The following is a 20,389-nucleotide window of genomic DNA, read 5'->3' as shown; positions in this document are numbered from 1 at the left end:
GAAAACTGGGTTTTTGAGAAACTGAAATTTTCCACAGAAAATTTCAAGTTTTCAATCAGACTTTGGGTTTCCAGACAAGAGTTTTCAGTTTTTCTAGGAAAAAAAAAGAGACAGAATATAATGAAGACATGCCTATCAGTCCACAAAGAACTTCAGACTCTCTTCAGCAAATGCCTTGCAAGATGAATATTTCTATTGCAAAGGAAAAACATTTAGTCATTGGGCATATCATCTAGTTTACCAGCATAAGAACATATGCCACTCAATGACATTATAATGCTGGGATGTAAACAACAGAGGGTGAAATTTCAAGTGGCACCTTCCAATGCTTGCACGTTCAGCTGCATGCCCGGACTCTTCCAAAAGCAGTTTTACTAATTAGATAATGTGGTAGCCTGGCTTACCACAAAGGATGTGACTTTGTGCACATACTGATGATCAGAGATATCATTAATAGCTAAATGAGCATCCAGCAAAATGAATCATCTAATGAAAAACTTCTGGGAAGATCTGTATGTAATTTAAAACATAGTCAGCCCCATAAGTATATCTGAAGAAGATTTATTTCCATATTAGAGGACAGTTTTATGCCTGCTGAACTTTGGACTGTTCACAATTTTTCATACAAAATGTCTGTTATTACTTACAGTGATTAGTATGTGCCTGACACTGCTTTACAGATATGTCAAAGGGTGAGGGACAGAATCTGCTCTCAATTACAACAGTGTAAATACAGAGTCACTCCAGAGAAGTCAATAATATTACTCTTGATAAGAGCTGATCGGACAAGATGTGTCATATTATGCACTAATACTACTGGTGTCATGAAATAATGAAAATAATGTGAAAAATAATGAAAATAATGTAAAACTTATATCCGCTATAAGAAATTTCCAAATGGAAATGTCATTTTGAAATAGAATTTTGAAACTTTTCCAAAGTAAAAACTCTTCTGAATGGACATTTTTTTGCATTTGCATTTCATGGGAAACTTTGAAAATACTTTTGTTCCCATTCAGACCGAAAACAAATTTTAAAGTATCATTTCCTGACAAATGAAAATTCTAGGTTTACACCAGGTTTAGAAGGTCCCTGAACTGAGGATCTTACAAACTGGAACTCGGATACACTGAAAGAGCAGAAATGAAAAGATGGAAAGGTATCCTCACAATACAACAAGGCTCCACAAAAGAAGTGATTTCTAGGCAGGATTGGATGGATGAACAGAAAGTCACTTGGTCTGTGAGATGAAGGAAGCAGTTCCAGGCATAGGTGGATGACATGAAAGATGGCAAAATAATAAACCAAGTTAGAAAGAGGATGTAAAGTGACCAGTTAGGAAGTAGGCCAGAGAAGAATGGGGTAAGATAAGATGAAAGCAAAGACGTAGGCAGGGCACAATTATGCAGGGCCTGGAGAGAGCCTGGTGCAGAAAAATAAATGGAGTTAGTGAAAGGCTGCAGACAATATTTTTATTTTATATTTAATTTTATTCATGCAAATCCTTTTATAATGGCAGCTTCCCTCATGGCAAAATATTTTGATACTTGTATGATTAATCCTCTACATGTATTCTCCAAAATAACTACCCAGAAGAGCAAAAAAGCTACTAGATTTCAGTTCCGGTGAAGCAACAAACTCAGGCAGTTGAATGTACAATAATCGGAAGTGGGTATCCTTTGGGGACTGAGGGTCTCTTCCCTTCAGCTTCACAGAAGTTATTTTACTTCGTCACCTGGGCAGAGTTTCAGCAATACTTCACTGCACTAAGACTGACCTTCATTGGCCTGCTTAATGAGTTGTGTCCATCACTGTGAAATTTGGAACACGAGCAGTCAGAATATGTGCTCGTACCAAATTTGTCATGCCAGCAAAGAATTCTGATGCCTACCTGGCAATTGTAATGAAGAGGCTATTCAAATAAAATAGTCAAAACTTCAAAGAATAAACCAGCTGAGAGAACATTTTCTAGGCAGAACCTACACAGAAATATATTTTATGCCAATGCCGATCAAAGGTGAGGAAAAATTCTTCCTCTACAAGATAAAATGTAAGAGGAAATTAGCCTATTCAAAGGAGTAGCTCTGTTTAATCAGTTGATTTTCTCAGCCTCAAACTGAAATATATTCCACTAAACCAAAGAACCAGTTTAAATGGATACCTTTAAGTGCAGAGATCCTATGAAATAATATATTTTTGTGCAATTTAACACATAAGACCTAGATCAGTGGTTCTCAACCAGGGGTACATGTATCCCTGGGGGTACACAGAGGTCCTTCAGGGGGTATATCAACTCATTTAAATATTTGCACAGTTTTACAACAGGCTACATAAAAAGCACTAGTAAAGTCAGTATAAACTCAAATTTCATACAGACAAAATGAGAAAGTAAGCAATTTTTCAGTAGTAGCGTGCTGTGACATGTTGGTATTTTTATGTCTGATTTTGTAAGCAAGTAGTTTTTAACTGAGGTGAAACTTAGGGGTACGCAAGACAAATCCGACTCTGGAAAGGTTGAGAACCACTGACCTAGATTGTCCTTAGGCACTGAGCAAGCGTATGTGTTGGGCAGGGAGCCTCTTCCCACCACATGCCGTGGAGCAAGTTGCCTCAATAAAGGTGCAAAGGAAGTGAGGCCATAGCTTCTCCTCACTTCCCCTCTTCCCCCATGGAATTCTGGGAGATACTGTACCTCCTTACATAGGGTTCCCTGTGATTTACACAACCTTCCCCTCAGTGGCCCTATCCAGAACCCCCATTTAAATTAATTCCATTGGCATGAGTGGTCTATGGATCAGGCCTCTAGTGCATGATGGGGTTCTCATTTACTGGTCTATCAGCGATATGGTGAGAATACTGGATAATAGGAATATCAGATAAACATTTCTCAGCATTAGAACACAGCACTATCAAAAATCAGATTTTGTTTCTTCTTTGTAACATTTGTCATGGCTAAATTCATGAAGTTGAAGAGAATGAAATAATCTAAAGGACTAAAACACTTGTATGGATGTGAGGCAAGGCTTAGCCCTTCACATTTTGACATAATAAAACAATCTGTGCTTGTTTTCCCAATGCCACAACCATTTTCTAAGTGCTTATCACTTTATCACTTGGACACAGTAGACTAACTTTCTAAAACAAATGAATAATTAATAAAATGCTCAGTGGCTTTGATGAATTGGCTCCAAACACTGTACAGATTACTTTGAGATACTCAATACACAATGTATTTCAAAAAAGTAGAAAATGTATAGTATACATTAAGGATGGGAGCTTTGGGGCGGGAGGGGGAAGAAACTTGTCTCCCCAAACTTTTGTCCAGTTTTAGACCAAACTCTTTTTCAAGATTTTGATTATTTAGTTATTTTTAGATAACTCACATTCAGATTCCCAGGTTTCAGGCCAGTGTCAAAAACACCAAAATATCTTGAAAAAACCACTTTTTTTTTAGATGCTTCTAGCCTGTATGAAAAAAGGGACTAGCCTGGATATATGCACAAAAGCTTGTTGGTATTTAAGGAGTCTCCTCTTTTGACTAATGAAAAAGAGCTCCAGTTGCATGCTATGCATGTGCCTTCACACAGCAGGCCCTGTTTTAGAAATCTAAAATCCTTCAACTGAATCTTCATTGATGGAACAGCATCCCTTCACTTTTAAAATGGAGACATTCCCAGCCACCACCAGCAACACTTCTTTAATCCAGTGGTTCTCAACCCATGGCTCACAGGCCACTTGCGGCCCAATCAACACACAGCTGCAGCACATGTGACATCTTCAGGGCCACACAGGTAGTAGATATATTGTGTAGGTGCAGCACACAACACAAAGAGAGCTGCAAATGTGGCCCACAACCGTAAATAGATTGAGAACCACTGCTTTAGTCAAATACTTGAAAGGGCATGGAACACAGCTGAATTCACTTTTCAGTTTAAAATCCATTAAATCTCACATCTAATCTTCAATATTCTCCGTGAACAAGCCCACTGCTCTGAATCATATCTTTAAACTTATTTTTTCCTAACTAGTGCTGGGTGAAAATATTCATGCAAATAATTTTTTGTTGAAAAATGAACATTTGGGTCAACCAAAACAATTTTCAAATTCAAATCGATTCTGGAAAATTGTTTTGGTCAAATAAAAAACAAAATCAGAAATATCAACAGTTTGTTTTGGCATCTCCAAAATAAAACTTTTGACCTTTTGTTTTGGAAAGACTTTTTGTTTCTGAATTTCAATGAGTTATTTAAAAAAAATTAAAAGGTTTTAAAACTGTGAAAACTAATGGATCCAAAACATTTCATTCGGCCCAAGACCATTTTTAGTTCTTTGTTTTTACTTTGTTTCTCTGGAAAAAACTTAAAATAATTTGTTTGGCTTGGTCTAAACCATTTTTTTTAATGTATCAATTATTCCCTCAGCTCTATTCCTATCCTTTGTGCTGCTCTTTACAACCTGATACAAATATGTCCAACAAGATGACACCTGCACATGTGGAGGGTCTAGAAACCACATACGGCATGGATTCTGCTGCACAAGGTGGAGGATATGGTAGATGAGTGATTGAATATCTTTTCTCTCTCTCTTCATGAGTTTGTGGCTGCGGAAAACATGGATAATACTGTGTGTACAGTGCCTGGTGGTAGGTATGTTTAAGTAGCCTGCTTTGCACACATCACTCTGATTCTGCAGCTCTCTGTCATCTGAGCAGTTCAGCTGAGTTTTGGGACTCCCAGCCTGATTTCACTGGCTACTTCACTTCTGTGTGTAACAGCTGCAGAATTTGGCTCTTTTATGGTACAGAAATTCCATAAATAAATCAAACCAGAATGAAAATGACTTCTCTTTGACTTTTGTGAACCTTGCTCAAATATATGCCATGTCCCTCTCTGGTGGTTAGTCCATACAGAGGTTAACAACAAACTACTACTAGAAGCTAATGGCATTACTCCTTTATCTTCAACAGGTAGAGGGGCTTTGTTGCTGAATGTCCAGAGTTTGAAGGCTGCTGAGAACCCACACTGAGGCTCATTGGACAGGAATTTCAAGTAAAGCTGGCAATTTGTTTTTTATCTGCTTCAATGTTAGAACATTTATGTCAAGCAAAAACTTTTCTGAAGCAGCAAAATTTCATAGGTGTGAAATGGTGTGAATTTTGTGGGAAAAGAGAGGGTGTTGTTCTGGGATGAAATTATGGTACAAAGGATTTGTTCACGAAACAAACTGTGCCCCAATCACACAGGCCTTTGTAGGCATTTTTAGTTAGTGGGTAGGGAGATTTCAATTTTTTTCATCTAAAGAAGCTTTGAATAAAAATGACCCAAAACAGCTCTCATGTTGGTATGGTAACAGAGGAAAGACACATCTTTGCTCATCATGAGTAAAATGCTGGCAAAGATTCTGAGAAATCATATGGTTCAATACCCTTGACTTCCATCTTTAAAATGGCATGAAATCTTTGTCTTTGAAAAAAGCAAGCAAACAAAAATCTGAAACACTCAGTGTCCCCATGGAAGACACACACAAAGATTCACCATGGTTAGACTCATCTCATTAAATTATGTCACTTAGTTTCTCTGTTATTAAAGGATCAGACATCTTGATCTAACACATTGAAATATCCTTTATTTGAATGCACTGCTATATTTAACAGCCTAATTTAACAAATCAAAGATTTTTTCCCTTCTTCTTCTGTTTAATCTATATTTCCCTGAAGGAATTCTCCATTTCACTAACAAGATTTTGTCTCTATTTCCCTGTACAATTGCTAATACTCTTTTCTTCCTCTACTTAAAACCCCACAATCCACAAACTTATCCTTAATATATCTACAATAAATTGAATTTTTAATAACAAAAATGTTAATGATTGGAAAAATAACATTTCTTTAATCATGCTCAATCTATGGCTTTTGAAAACTTTAAATTAAGATTCTTCTTAAGTGCTAAAAATCATTATTTTTATTTATCTAAGTCTGATCTCATGGGTCTAATTTATCTATCCATTCAGCCTTTTGCCTGAGGGGAGAGGATTATGAAGAAAAACTTCAGTCGGGAAGAGATTCTAATTTGATCAAGTATTTTACAAGATGTGATGGGTACCCTGCTTTTTTAGTGCAGTAAATGTACCAAGCACCCCGTGAACTGACTCATTTTATAAACAGAAACATAAAACAAACACGTGTTCTCTGCAAAATACCAAAACATGGGTACAAGTAATGTTCTTAAAAGAGAGAGAATGAGTAAAAATAAGTACAAAGCGCTAAGTGTTTTAAAATAAGTCCAGTGAGATTACTCCCCAGGCTGATTGTTCACAGTTCCATGGTATTTCAGAGTGATTTGCTTCAGGATTTAATATTAAAAATGGAGCTGGCCGGCAGTTTGAAACTCCAACTACTCAACAGCACCCAGAGTGACCCTCCAGAAAATGACAAGTAAATTGATCCAGCAATGACCCTAACATTGTTAGGTCAGCTCTCAGAAAATGAATGTACAGCCTGATGCAAAGCCCACAGAGTGAATGGAAGTCTTTCCAGTGATTTACATGGGCTTTGGATCAGGCCCTTATGACTCAAACAAGGGTGTCTGAAATTGGACCAGTTATAGTCTGATCTATATTCAGAAGCACCAATGAAATGAAAAAGGAGAAGGAGAGGAGGAAGCCAAAACATAAGGAAAGAAATCTTAGCTCTTCCAAGGAGCACCCTGGCAATCCAGCTGACATAAACGAGCATATAGCTGATTCCTCCACAGAATGCCTGAGGTACACCCCATACTGCTGTGCGTATCAAGCAGGGAGGTATTAAATACGATGATACTATTTTAACAATTAGAACAGGAAAAGACAGTTCATACAGTACAGCTCCTTGCCAGTGCAGAATTCTTCTCCAGTGTACATTTCCAAGGGCCAAATGCAGCCCTACTGCAACTCCGCTGTAGTCACTAGAATTAGACTAGGCATGAATATGGACCTAGACCCAAATCCTCAAAGGGTATGTCTACACTACACTACAATTAAAACCTGTGACTGGCCCGTGCCAGCTGACTTGGGCTTACGCAGCTCGGGCTAAAGAGCTGTCTAGCTGCAATGTAGACGTTCAGACTCAGGCTGCAACCCAAGCTCTGAGAGCCTCCCACCTTGCAGGTTCCAGCCTGAGCCCGATTGTGTACACTGCAGCTAAACAGTCCCTTAGCCTGAGTCCCACGAGCCCATGTCAGCTGGCAGGGATCAGCTGCAGGTGTCTATTGCAGTGTAAACATACCTAAAGAGACTTAGGTGCTGAGCTCACAGATAACTTTTATGTGCATAGCCATCTAGTGGAACCCTGGGGTAGGCACCTAGGCTCCTATACAATGCATAGAAAGAGAGAGAGGCCTAAAATCAGATCCATAAGCCAGCACAGTGGGTGGGGGAGCCGCCGAAGCTAGCTAATGGCAGATGCTGGGGAGAGGGATAAGTCCTCTCAGGAAACTAGGTAGCTATGTGTGGGCTAGAGGGAGGTGCCTATCTGTGCTTGGAATCCACAGCTGTGAATCCCCTCCTGGAGTCAGGCACCTATGCTGTTTCTGCAAGAATGGTGGCTATACATGCCTAACTCCACACAAAATGGCTGAGGGGAACTCCCTTGTAACCTTTAGCTTAGTGGTTAGGGCAAGACCACAGATCAATTCCCCCGCTCTGCCTGTGGAGAAGGGATTTGAACAGGGGTTTCCCACCTCTCAGGTGAGTTCACCTTATTTCTTCTAGTTAAGCACCCTTTTATGGAATTATCACTTCTTCTCCCTGCTTCATTTTTATACCCTACGGGTATGTGAACAAGACAGTGTTCCCTCGTCGTTGTCATTAAAAGAGCTACATTTGCATAGCTTGGCTCAATCTCTTCTAATAAATCACTCCTTCCATCCTCCTGATAATTTTTGTTCCTCTCATCTGAACTCGCTTTCTGTTAATGAGCTGAGGTGCACCAGAGCAGGACTAATACCTTGCTGATCAGGGACATGATAGCTGGTTGTGTATGCGTTGCACTCTGAACGGAAGGGAGGAATATGTAAGCACAGAAACTCTTGGTAAGCTGAACAGATGTTAATTGCAATAAGAATGAAAGTCATTTTCGGTAATTTCTCCTGATGCATCCTTAACTTGTCTGGGCAGTGCTCTTCTTTCTATACAAAGCTCCTCCAAACCTCCATTTACCCTGAACTGGATGTAGAATGGGTTTCACTGACTGCACAACCATTGGAAAAGTCCCAGACATCTTATTTCCCCCACCCCTCAATCATTCTTAACCAAGCCTTCACTGGCCATCACCTCTCATCCTATTTTTATCTTACTTGGTCAGTTTTTTGCCTCTATCATGTCTCCCCTCCCAGAGTGGAGCTGCCAGTTTGCTAGAGAATACAACGTGTTGCTCCCACCATTGGTTCAGTTTGGAACTATATCACTTTTTAATGGCCCCTTTGAGCAAAGCACTCAGTTTTACATTGTTGTACACATGTGACTAGAACATGAATAATATCGACAAGGCTTTATATAAACACCAAGCCCAAAACTAAGGTCTCTGTCTTCCACAGGACGTTATATGTAGCTCACAGCAGAACTTGCCTTTTCTGTGCCCATATCGCATTCTAAACTCATGGCTAACTTGCGGTCCACTCTACCTCATTGACATTACTGACTCCAAAGTCTCCCTGTCCCGTTGAGTGCATGTGTTTTTGATTATGCAGCTTTCATTTTCCATGTTAAATCTCATTTTCTGCTTCTCACCCTCACCCTTGTACCATTTCTTTGTCCTCAGTGCAACTAAATTATTATCTTCTCTGAATGACATTAACATGTTTTTAGCCCCTGGTCCCAATAACTAATGCCAGGGACTTGTTACATGTACCAAGGACAGCAGCCATTTTATTAGCTGGCCCAAACACCCTTAAAAAGGGGGTTCTGTAGGGTGTGCTATAGGAAGGGGACCCCTATTGCTGCTACTGCAAGCCCAAAAATAGTGTGAGCACAGGTCTGAGACAAGGGCCAAAGGAATTTGGGACAACCTAGGAATGAGGGGAATCCCCATCAGAGCTACATGAAATATTTAAATATTCAATGTCAGAAAAACAGACTGTGTCCAGTCCAGTCCCAATTCTATTCTGTAGCTGCTCTTGTATGGCCCTCATCGCCACAGTATCTGAGTGCATTCCCGCAGTGCGTTAAGTGACATGACTCATATCTGACACATGTGGCTTTTTCCTCTCACCCTCTCCCCAGCAAGAGAGCTGTGTGTGCAGTGGAGCATTTTGTTTTGTTGTAAATGTGCACGTGACTCTGTGTTTACGTTAGAAAAGGCAGGTCAAAAAAAGTGAGCCTGGCCTCTGGAGCAGAAGGTAGGGAGGCTTGTCTTGGTCTTTAGTTCCTGAGAGAATTGATTCCACAGTCTGGGACCGACCCGCAAGAAAGCTCTATCTCCTCCACAGATGAGCTTTACCCTTATGGTAGAAAATTCCATTGGACTAGAGAAACAGAGGGGTAGATCACAGTCTTTATCCTGGAGCTTTAGATCATTTTAGGTACCCTTGGCCAGGACACTGAGCACCAGAAAGATAAGGACCAAGTCCTTGAACTTGACTCGATCTTCTATGGGAAGCCAGTGTGGAGAGCAGAAGACAGGTCCAATGTGCTCCCAGTGGCCTGTGTTACTAAGGAGCCATGCTGCAGTGTTCTGTACTCTAACACCACCTCTGTTATTACCTCCCTTTTTACCAAATAATCCCATAAAGGAGAGGGACAAAAAATTCTGTTTGTTTGTCAGCATGATTTTAAATATCGTTTTCTTAGTAGGCTGGGGTTTGCTTGTTTTGTAGACTTCTGACTGTGACACAGTAGGGAGCAGGGTGGATTGACCAGGGAGTGTCGTCTAGTTCTGCTGGGACTGTCCGCATGGGGGATGGGAAAGCAGGGGATGACTCCACTTGAGTGAGGATACCTGAGCCTGTAACCTGAGCTGGGAGGGGTTTGGACCCAGGTGACACCTTTGCCTGGGAAACTGAACAAAGGCTGGAGGAGGAGCTGGGGGAAGGAGGAGTGAGACTGCGGGAGGAGGGTTTTTGGTTTCAGTTTTGCGCTGCGTGGTCAAACACAGGGAACCCCAAGGCTGGGGGTCTAAGCTCCCTGCCCCCCAGAAGAACTTGACTGAGGGTTCCTGGTTGTACCCACAAGCTCTGTTTTAGACTGTGTTCCTATTGTCCAATAAACCTTCCGTTTTACTGGCTGACTGAGAGTCACAGTGAATCCCAGGAAGAGGGTTGCAGGGCCCCGACTCCCCCACACTCTGTGACAACTGGTGGTAGCGGTGGGATCTACTGCACCCTGTCGACGGCGCTTCCTAGAGTAAGTGACTGGGGAGCAGTAAAACGAAGGGGGATTGACAAGGACCAGGTGTGCTGAAGGCTCAGAGAGGAGCAGTTTCGGGAGGGGCATTTAACCCCTGGGAGTGGTGACCTCAAGAAGGGCTGACACACTAGGGGTTCTCCCTGGAAACTGTGGGGAGTGGCAAGCACACAGGCCTGCGAGTGGCCAGCAAGGAGATGTATCGCAAACGCCTTAAGAGCAACTTGGTGGAGCTGTGCAAGCAGAGAGGCCTGCGCATTGGGAGGCTCACCAAAGAACAGCTGATTGCCCAGCTGGAGAAGGGAGATCTCTCGAACAAACTGATCCCTGAGGGGAAGCAGCCTGGCAGATGCTGCGCAGGCACCGGTGTCTGTCCCAGTGGGGAGTAAACAAGCGGCTGCTAAGAGCTTCCCGAGACCCCTCCTACCTATGCCTAGGGGAAGGGCTGGGAGGAGCCCAGCGAATACTGAGGGCACTGGGACCCCTGCAGCCACCAGGAGATCCTCCCGGCAGAGCTCCCCATCCCTGGAGCTGAGGTGGCTGCACTGGGAGAAGGAGCTAAAACTGAGAGAGTTAGAGCTCAGGCAGCGGGAACTGGAGGAGGAGCGGGAAAAGCGGGAAAAGCAGCATCAGGAGCAGGAAAAGCAGTGTCAGCATGAGCTGGAGGAGAAGAGAAACAGAGGCAGCATAAGCTGGAGTTGGGCAGGCTGACGAGCAGTGAGCCCCCAGCTGCGGTGAGTGATGAGGAACCCAGGACGTCACAGAGCTTTGATAAGTGCCTCCTGGCCCAGCGTAAGGAGGGGGAGCACATGGATGACTTCCTGGATGCTTTTGAGATGGTCTGCGAGCTGCACCAGGTTGATCATGCAGACAGGCTCCGGTTTCTCACCCCCCTTAATGGACCCCAAAGACATGGCATTGTACCGCCAACTGGAAGGGGCGGAGAAAGGGGACTATAAACTATTCAAAAAGGCCCTACTACACAAGTTTGGGATGACTCCTGAGATGTATCGGGAAAAGTTCCGGAGTCAGCGTAAAACCCCTGAGGCCTCATATCTGCAACTAGCGGTCCACATGGAGGGATAGGCCACCAAGTGGGCAGTGGTGGCCCAGACGAAGGAAGACCTGGTTAAACTGATCATACTAGGGCAACTGTATGAGCAGTGCCCATCCAACCTGAGGCTATAGTTGGTGGACAAAAAGCCAGAGAACCCACGACATGCATGGCGGCTGGCCGATGAGTTTGTGAAGAGCCGGACGGGGGTGGCAGGGAGGAGTCCCAAAGGAACAGGCCCATCATGATGCAGAGAGAGAGTCACCATGGGACCTCCCAGCAGGGAAATATGGAGAACCCCTTCTCAAGGGAAACATCCAGCATCACAGCCAACCAACCAGCTCGAGGGGACCAACGGGACATGGGCTGCTATTACTGTGGCCAGAGAGGCCACATACGGACCCAATGCCCCGAGCTCAGTGACAGACTGAGCAGACCGAACCCACCCAGGATTAACTGGGTAGGGACCCAACCGGATGAGAGGCAGGCTTCCCAGGCAAGGGAGGCTGGTAGCTTATCAACTGCTCAGGAGCGGGGAGGGGCCCAGGCCAGCTCCTGTGGGGGGCTGGATGCCCTGGACTCAAGGTTCTCCATTTACTGGGTGGGCACGGGGCTGTCCCTGTGGAGCAAGTGCCTTGTTCCCCTTGAGGTGGATGGGAGGAAGGTCAATGGATACTGGAATACGGGCACGGAAGTTACACTGGCCCGGTGCGAGGTGGTGGTGCCAGATCAGGTGATGCCCAACACTTACCTGACCCTGTCGGGGGTAGGCGGGACTCCATTCAAGGTGCTGATAGCGAGGGTACACCTGAAATGGGGGGACCAAGGAGGGCCCTAAGTACGTGGGGGTGCACCACCATTTGCCCACTGAGGTGTTAATGGGAGGAGACCTGGAGGACTGGCCAAGAAACCCCCAGGGTGCCCTGGTTGTGACCCATAGCCAGAGCCAGCGAGGGGCACTGCGCCATGACCTCAGGGAGGGTACCTTGCCCGAGGCACAGGACCCTACCCCAGAGGGAAGGGAGCACCAAGGGGCACGGCTCAGAGAGGCTGTGGCCTCAGACCAAGCCAGTGAGAGGGAACTGGTCCCCATCCCTTGCCCAGCTGCTGAGTTTCAGATCGAGTTGCAGAAAGATCCCTCCTTGCGGAAGCTAAGGGACCTGGCCGACCTCAGTGCAGTACAGACCATGGGGAGAGGTTGAAAGGAGAGGTTCCTGTGGGAAAAGAGGTTCCTGTACGGAGAATGGGCCCCCCCAAGGGAAATGGAGTCATGGGGGATCAGGAGGCAGCTGGTGGTCCCCCAGAAGTTTTGCCACAAGTTACTGTACCTGGCCCATGACATCCCTCTCTCAGAGCATCAGGGAATCCTGCACACCAGGCAGAGGCTGCTACAGAACTTTTACTGGCCTGGGGTCTTTACTACTGTCCAACAATATTGCCGATCCTGTGACCCCTGTCAGAGGGTGGGGAAGGCCCGGGACAAGGGGAAAGTGGCTTTGAGACCCTTGCCCATCATAGAGGAGCCTTTCCAGAAGGTGACCATGGACATAGTGGATCCTCTTAGCAAGACGACCCGGTCAGGGAAGAAATACATTCTGGTGGAGGTAGATTTCGCCACTCGCTACCCCGAGGCAGTGCCCTTAGCTTCCATTGAAGCAGAGACTGTGGCAGATGCGCTGCTGATCATTTTCAGCCGAGTGGGGTTCCCCAAGGAAGTCCTGACAGACCAAGGGTCCAACTTCATGTCGGCCCTGCTCCGGTGCTTGTGGGAGAAATGTGGGGTCCGGCACAACTGGGCCTCTGCACACCACCCCCAATCCAACGGGCTGTTGGAGAGGTTCAATGGAACACTAAAGATGATGCTGAAAACCTTTATGAACCAGCACCCGCAGGACGGGACACGTACTTACCTCACCTGCTGTTCGTGTATAGGGAAGTACCCCAGGAGTCTACTGGGTTTTTGCCTTTCTAACTGTTTTATGGCAGGAGGGTAAGGGGGCCCCTAGACCTGATGAGAGATGAATGGGAAGGGAAAGTCACTCCCAACAGAGAATCTGTGGTGGAGTATGTCCTGACCTTCCGAGAAAAACTTGCTGAGTTCGTGGGCCTGGCCAGGGAGAATTTAGCCAGAGCCCAGAGGAAGCAGAAGGCCTGGTATGACCGCACGGCGCAGGCCCGCACCTATGCCACCGGGGATCAGGTGATGGTTCTCAACCCCATGAGGAAAAACAAACTACAGGCCACTTGGGAAGGTCCCTTCAAAGTTGTCAAGCAGCTAAATGAGGTAAACTATGTGGTGGAGCTTTCTAACCAGGCACATCACCACCGGGTGTACCATGTGAATATGATGAAGCCATACTATGCCAGGGGGAATGTGGTGTTGGCCATGTGTGGACATTGGGAGGAGCAGGGAGATGTCCCAGGGACAAGATCTACTAAAGGGTCAAGAGCTGGTCCCCCCCTGGAAACAATTCCGCTCTCGGATCAGCTAACCCCCGCCTAGCAAGCTGAGATCAGAGTGGTGCTGCATCTGTACCGACAGCTGTTTTCCAACCAGCCTGGATGCACTAATCTGACTGTCCACCGGCGGCAGACAGGATCGCATTCCCCTATAAGATGCTCCCCCTTCTGCATCACAGGGAGAACTGCTCAGGACCTGGAAAGAGGTCAGGAACATGCTGGCTTTGGGGGTGATCCAGCCATCTTCCAGCCCTTGGGCCTCACCGGTGGTGCTGGTCCCCAAAAAGGATGGGTCAATCCGGTTTTGTGTGGACTATCGGAAGCTCAATGCCATCACTATATCTGATGCCTACCTCATGGACAGGCCTGACAAGCTCCTAGACAAACTGGGAGGAGCCCAGTACCTTACCACCATGGACCTTACAAAGGGCTACTGGCAAGTGCCACTGGATGCAGAGGCCAGGCTGAAATTGGCCTTTATCACCCCTCTGGGGCTCTATGAGTTCCTGACCCTGCCTTTCGGCCTCAAGGGAGCACCAGCCACCTTCCAGCACCTGGTGAATCTGCTACTGAGGGGGATGGAGAGTTTTGCCGTGGCGTATATTCATAGAATCATAGAATATCAGGGTTGGAAGGGACCTCAGGAGGTCATCTAGTCCAACCCCCTGCTCAAAGCAGGACCAACCCCCAATTTTTGCCCCAAATCCCTAAATGGCCCCCTCAAGAATTGAACTCACAACCCTGGGTTTAGAAGGCCAATGCTCAAACCACTGAGCTATCCCTCCCCTCAACAATATTGACGACATCTGTGTCTTTAGTCAGACCTGGGAGGACCAAGTGTTCCAGGTTAGACAAGTGCTGGACTGACTCCAGGAGGCGGGGCTGACCGTAAAAGCTGAGAAGTGCAAGGTGGGGATGGCGGAAGTATCTTACCTAGGCCATCGGGTGGGGAGCAGCTGCCTAAAGCTGGAACCAGCCAAAGTGGAGGTTATCAGAGACTGGCCCACTCCCCAAACCAAAAAGCAGGTCCAAGTCTTTATTGGGATGGCGGGGTACTATTGAAGATTTGTGCCCCATTTTAGCACCATAGCTGCCCCCATCACTGGGCTATGCAAGAAGGGGAAGCCAGACAAGGTGGTCTGGACCGAGCAGTGCCAGAGGGCGCTCTGCATGCTGAAGGAGGCTCTGGTCAGTGGCCAGTTCTGGCAAACCCAGACTTTGACAAGCCCTTTATGGTGTTCAGCGACGCCTCAGACACAGGGCTGGGTGCTGTGTTAATCCAGGAGGATGAAAAGGAGGAGAGAGACCCCATCGTGTACCTGAGCAAGAAGCTGTTTGCCCCGGGAGCAAACTACACGGCCATCAAAAAGGAATGCCTGGCCATGGTGTGGGCCCTTAAGAAAGTAGAGCCATATCTATTTGGGCAACACTTCACTGTGTACACCAACCACTCTCCCCTGACCTGGCTACACCAGATGAAAGGAGCCAACGCCAAGCTCCTGAGGTGGAGCCTGCTCCTGCAGGATTATGACATAGACGTGGTTCATGTGAAGGGAAGTGCCAACATGATAGCGGATGCGTAGTCCCGGGGAGGGGGCCCTGAACTTCCCCAGGTCACGGGTCAGAGTGACCCCGCTCAGTTCAGTCTCGAAGTGGGGAAGAGATGTGACGCAGTAGGGAGCAGGGTGGATTGACCAGGGAATGTCATCTAGTTCTGCTGGGACTGTCTGCATAGGGGATGGGAGAGCAGGGGATGACTCCACTTGAGTGAGGATACCTGAGCCTGTAACCTGAGCTGGGAGGGGTTTGGACCCAGGTGACACCTTTGCCTGGGAAACTGAACAAAGGCTGGAGGAGGAGCTGGGGGAAGGAGGAGTGAGACTGCGGGAGGGGGTTTTTGGTTTCAGTTTTGTGCTGGGTGGTCGAACACAGGGAACCCCAAGGCTGGGATCTAAGCTCCCTGCCCCCAAGAAGGACTTGACTGAGGGGTCTTGGTTGTACCCACAAGCTGTTTTAGACTGTGTTCCTATTGTCTAAGAAACCTTCCGTTTTACTGGCTGGCTGAGAGTCACGGTGAATCCCAGGCAGGGGGGTGCAGGGCCCGGACTCCCCCACACTCCGTGACACTGACGAACTGACATCCAGCAGTTTAATGCAATTTCTCTCTCTTTCCATCATATGTATAAATATTTATCTCCATCTCACTCTCTGCATCCCTGTTTCTCTCAGACACAAGGGCTGTTCCAGTGGAGTTAGAAGGAAAACTCTATGATCAGATATTTTCAGGGAAAATATAATTGTGAGCCGTGATAATATTGGATGCTAGAAGGTGAAAAAGAAAGACAAAGGTGATCTATGATCATAAAAACTGCCTGTGGCTTCACTGCTAGGCAGCAGTTCTGCGGAAAAGGACCTAGGGGTGACAGTGGACGAGAAGCTGGATATGAGTCAGCAGTGTGCCCTTGTTGCCAAGAAGGCCAATGGCATTTTGGGATGTATAAGTAGGGGCATAGCGAGCAGATCGAGGGACGTGATCGTTCCCCTCTATTCGACATTGGTGAGGCCTCATCTGGAGTACTGTGTCCAGTTTTGGGCCCCACACTTCAAGAATGATGTGGATAAATTGGAGAGAGTCCAGCGAAGGGCAACAAAAATGATTAGGGGTCTGGAACACATGAGTTATGAGGAGAGGCTGAGGGAGCTGGGATTGTTTAGCCTGCAGAAGAGAAGAATGAGGGGGGATTTGATAGCTGCTTTCAACTACCTGAAAGGGGGTTCCAAAGAGGATGGCTCTAGACTGTTCTCAATGGTATCAGATGACAGAACGAGGAGTAATGGTCTCAAGCTGCAGTGGGGGAGGTTTAGATTGGATATTAGGAAAAACTTTTTCACTAAGAGGGTGGTGAAACACTGGAATGCGTTACCTAGGGAGGTGGTAGAATCTCCTTCCTTAGAGGTTTTTAAGGTCAGGCTTGACAAAGCCCTGGCTGGGATGATTTAACTGGGAATTGGTCCTGCTTCGAGCAGGGGGTTGGACTAGATGACCTTCTGGGGTCCCTTCCAACCCTGATATTCTATGATTCTATGATTCTATAAAGAAAACATCTTTAGTCAAACAGGCTTTAACTTTATCTCTATGTCATAATAACCAAACAGGCACCCAGAATTCATCAATTTTCCCCATGAGTCTTCACGAGAGAAATCGCTTCCTGGCATTAATCAACGCTCATGAGTCTCACATCCAGACAGCACTGAGGTTCCTTAAATATGTGCCACGTGGTTGCTGAAATCTAGATGTACAGTTCAGCCTTCGCATTTTCCAGAGTGGAGGGGCAAATACTTGCCTTTCTAAAATTTACTGTTAAACAAATGTAGTGCTCATGAAAGCTGCAGGCTTAATCATTCTGCAGACTGAAATAAATGTATCCATGAAACAGGGATGGACAAAAGGTGGTTCAAACTTCCCTATGCTATGCCAACTGTCCCAAACCAGCCCAGGACAGACATCTCTAAGCTTCCCTTACATTTGGTTCAAGCTGCTCTGAAAGGTGCTCGCTGCAGTGTGGACATGCCCAGTGACAACTGGGCTGAGACTCAGTAAAAAGAGTCATATTTTTAATCTTTAGCAATAAATTACTCCAAAGATACTCTCTTGCATAGTCCCTCTGTTTTGTGGAATCCTCCTTTAGGGGACTTCCAGGACAGCAGAGGCCAAGGCGAATGAGGTGGCCAGAAAACCCCAAATTTATGGTCAGGGAAGAGAGCCTCTATGTAGATTACTTTGGCCTGTAGCATATTGCCCAAGATCAATGGATGAATCCCTCCCTTCCTTCTTCCATATGAGCAAACCTCACCCCCTTTCTCTAAAGGATAGATCTGGTGAAAATGCCATGGATTTGGCTCTCACTGATCCCCTCTCAGGATGAAGCTAGAAGTGGGGGTTCTCAGGACAAATTATTTGGTAGCCTCAAAGAGTGGCCACCAACTCTTGCTCTTGCGCACTTTTTCCTAAAATACTTAATTAGCTTTAGGAAAAACAAATAAATATGCACTCCAAATGGCTGTAATTTATTGATTGCTACTTACTAAGTCTGCTATGAAAAGTGATGTTAAACATACAAGTATCACTTCACAGCAGACTTACTCAGCTGGGGCTGAGTAACACAACACAAGTCTGGGGCCAAATTAAGCCCTGGATGGGAAATCAGGGAGGCAGCAGGGGCTGGGTAATGGGAGGGGCGGTGGCTGGTGAAGCAGCAGGGGGCTGGAGCCTAAAGCCCCATGGGGGACAGAACCCAAAGTGGTGTGGCTGGAGCCCGAAGCCAGAGCCTGCCTCCCCCCCACCCAGTGGTGAGCTGGAGCTGGTTTGCACCGGTTCGCGTGAACCGGTTGTTAAATTTTGAAGCCGGTTTAGAACCGGCTGTTAAAGAATGCAAGGAACCAGACAGTGTGCTGTGAGGCAACTAGAAAGCTTTTGAATGCTGTAACAAGAAAACACTTAAGCACATGGTTAACTTTAGGCAATTTTTACTCACTCAGCAGTGCTCTTGGTCTTCGGCAGTGGGTCCTTCACTCTGCCGAAGACCCGGAGCAACTGAATGATGTGCTGCCAAAGTGCCACCGAAGATCCGGAGCGACTGAAGGAACCGGTTCTTCAGCTTTTGGCAGCTCATCACTGCCGCCATCCCCAGGCTGAAGCCCAAAGGCTCAGCCCCACTGCCCCTGGGAAGGTGGGGAACTCACCCGCTGCTTGCTCCTCCAGCATTGTACCCCAGGTGTTTCCAGAGGGGATCAGGGCCCAACCCCTGCTGGAAGCCCAGAAACCAACACCAAGGTGGTATATCCAGCAGCACCAGGGAGAGGGAGGGGCCGCTGCTTCTCCAAACCCTGCCCCCCAATCACAGCCCAAGAGGCTGTGGCCGCAAGAAAAGCCCCTGGTGGCCGCATGCAGCCACAGTGGCCACATCTGAGAAATGCTGGGCTAGAGCTGGAAGAGGGCTTAGGCATAAGGAATGCAACCTAGGCCTTAGTATTTATTCCACTCTTAGTCAGGCAAAGCTCCTCTTGATATCATTTGGATTTGGTATGTCTTCAAAAAGCAATTGAGTTATACAGTGCAAAAAACATTGCATTACATTTTAAGTGGTTTTAACACACTTTTGCCATATGAGATTTAGCTGAAAAATTTCAGTTGCATTCTGGCAGTTGTTCAGGCTGGTGGGGAGGTCTTTGGAGCACAGCCCTCTCCACGTGGACTTCTTCATTGCTCTCATGACACATGGTGTCTAAATTGCAATGGGATCCAGCAGCATCTGCTCTCTCCCTTTCCTGGTACTTTGCCAACATGCCAGCAGCATGTTATAGAGAAATAGCAATATACATTTGATCCAGCTGTATCTTAGCCTCTGCATGAAAGGAAGAAACAAGAGAACATTTAAACATCCTTCCTCAGCGAACTCAATGGGTATTTTGAGTGAGGGTTTCAGGATAAAGAAAAAAAAATCACACATAAAAAAGTCCTCAACAAGTATCTTTATCAAAATGCCAGTGCTGTCTGCATTCTCATTAACACAGTGCTGGCATACTGGCAACCTGCCTGGAAGAAGTAAGCAGCCGCCTTTGGATTCCGTTTCAGGCTCCACAACCTGATAGGGGAGGCGACTGCAGTGAAGTCCCAGCCATTGTAGGAAACACTGACTAACTAGGGCATTTATTTGAACGAGGCTACAGAAACAACATTAAAAAGAGTGATTTATCAGTGATCCATTGGCTAAATGAAAGAGCTCTCTTATCTCTTAGTGATCATATTAGACTGGGAAATATCAGCCATATGTGTTCCTCTTACCATCTCACAAGTAGCAGGTACCTTGCAGAGGAAAGCTCTACTCCCTGGGAGTGAAGGTGGTAGACTCATGCCCTATATTATTGTTGCAGTTTGCAGAGGAGGAGGGGATATTCTTATTTTTTCCTTAAGTCTTTTTTGACATATATCAATATAAGAATTTACCCTCTCAATCATTTAAGTCTGAGGTATAAACAAAAGGCCTCTGGCTATTTTCCATCAGTATTATTCACTGGACAAGATTTCCCCTAGAGAAACAGGGACTAGACAAACAGTGAATTAAAATATAAAGTGACATTTATAAAAATTAATAACAGACTTGCTTTTATCTTGCATGCGCGAGCTTTTTACAGCCAAAGTGATAACTGAGGCTCAGTTGGTCATCCATGTTATCAAGCAGGGTTAGTGAGTGAGGGGAGTAAAGGTATCAATTTACCACCATGTTCTTGAAGAACTGTCAACACTATTTCTACCTAAAAATCATTAACGATAAGAACTATAGTTGTATGATGATACAGAATAATGCAGACCAAAAGGGACAATTCAACCAGCATAAGAAAAAAGTAAATCAAGAACATGGTCATTATGTACCCTGGTTACTAGAATTGATTTGATTGCATATTAAAAAAGGCAGCTAGGAAATGAGATTTGAGTCATAA

The sequence above is a fragment of the Caretta caretta genome, chromosome 8 (assembly GCF_965140235.1).
Source record: "Caretta caretta isolate rCarCar2 chromosome 8, rCarCar1.hap1, whole genome shotgun sequence".
In the NCBI taxonomy this organism is placed as follows: Eukaryota; Metazoa; Chordata; order Testudines; family Cheloniidae; genus Caretta; species Caretta caretta.
Note: the sequence above shows the minus strand (reverse complement) of the source record.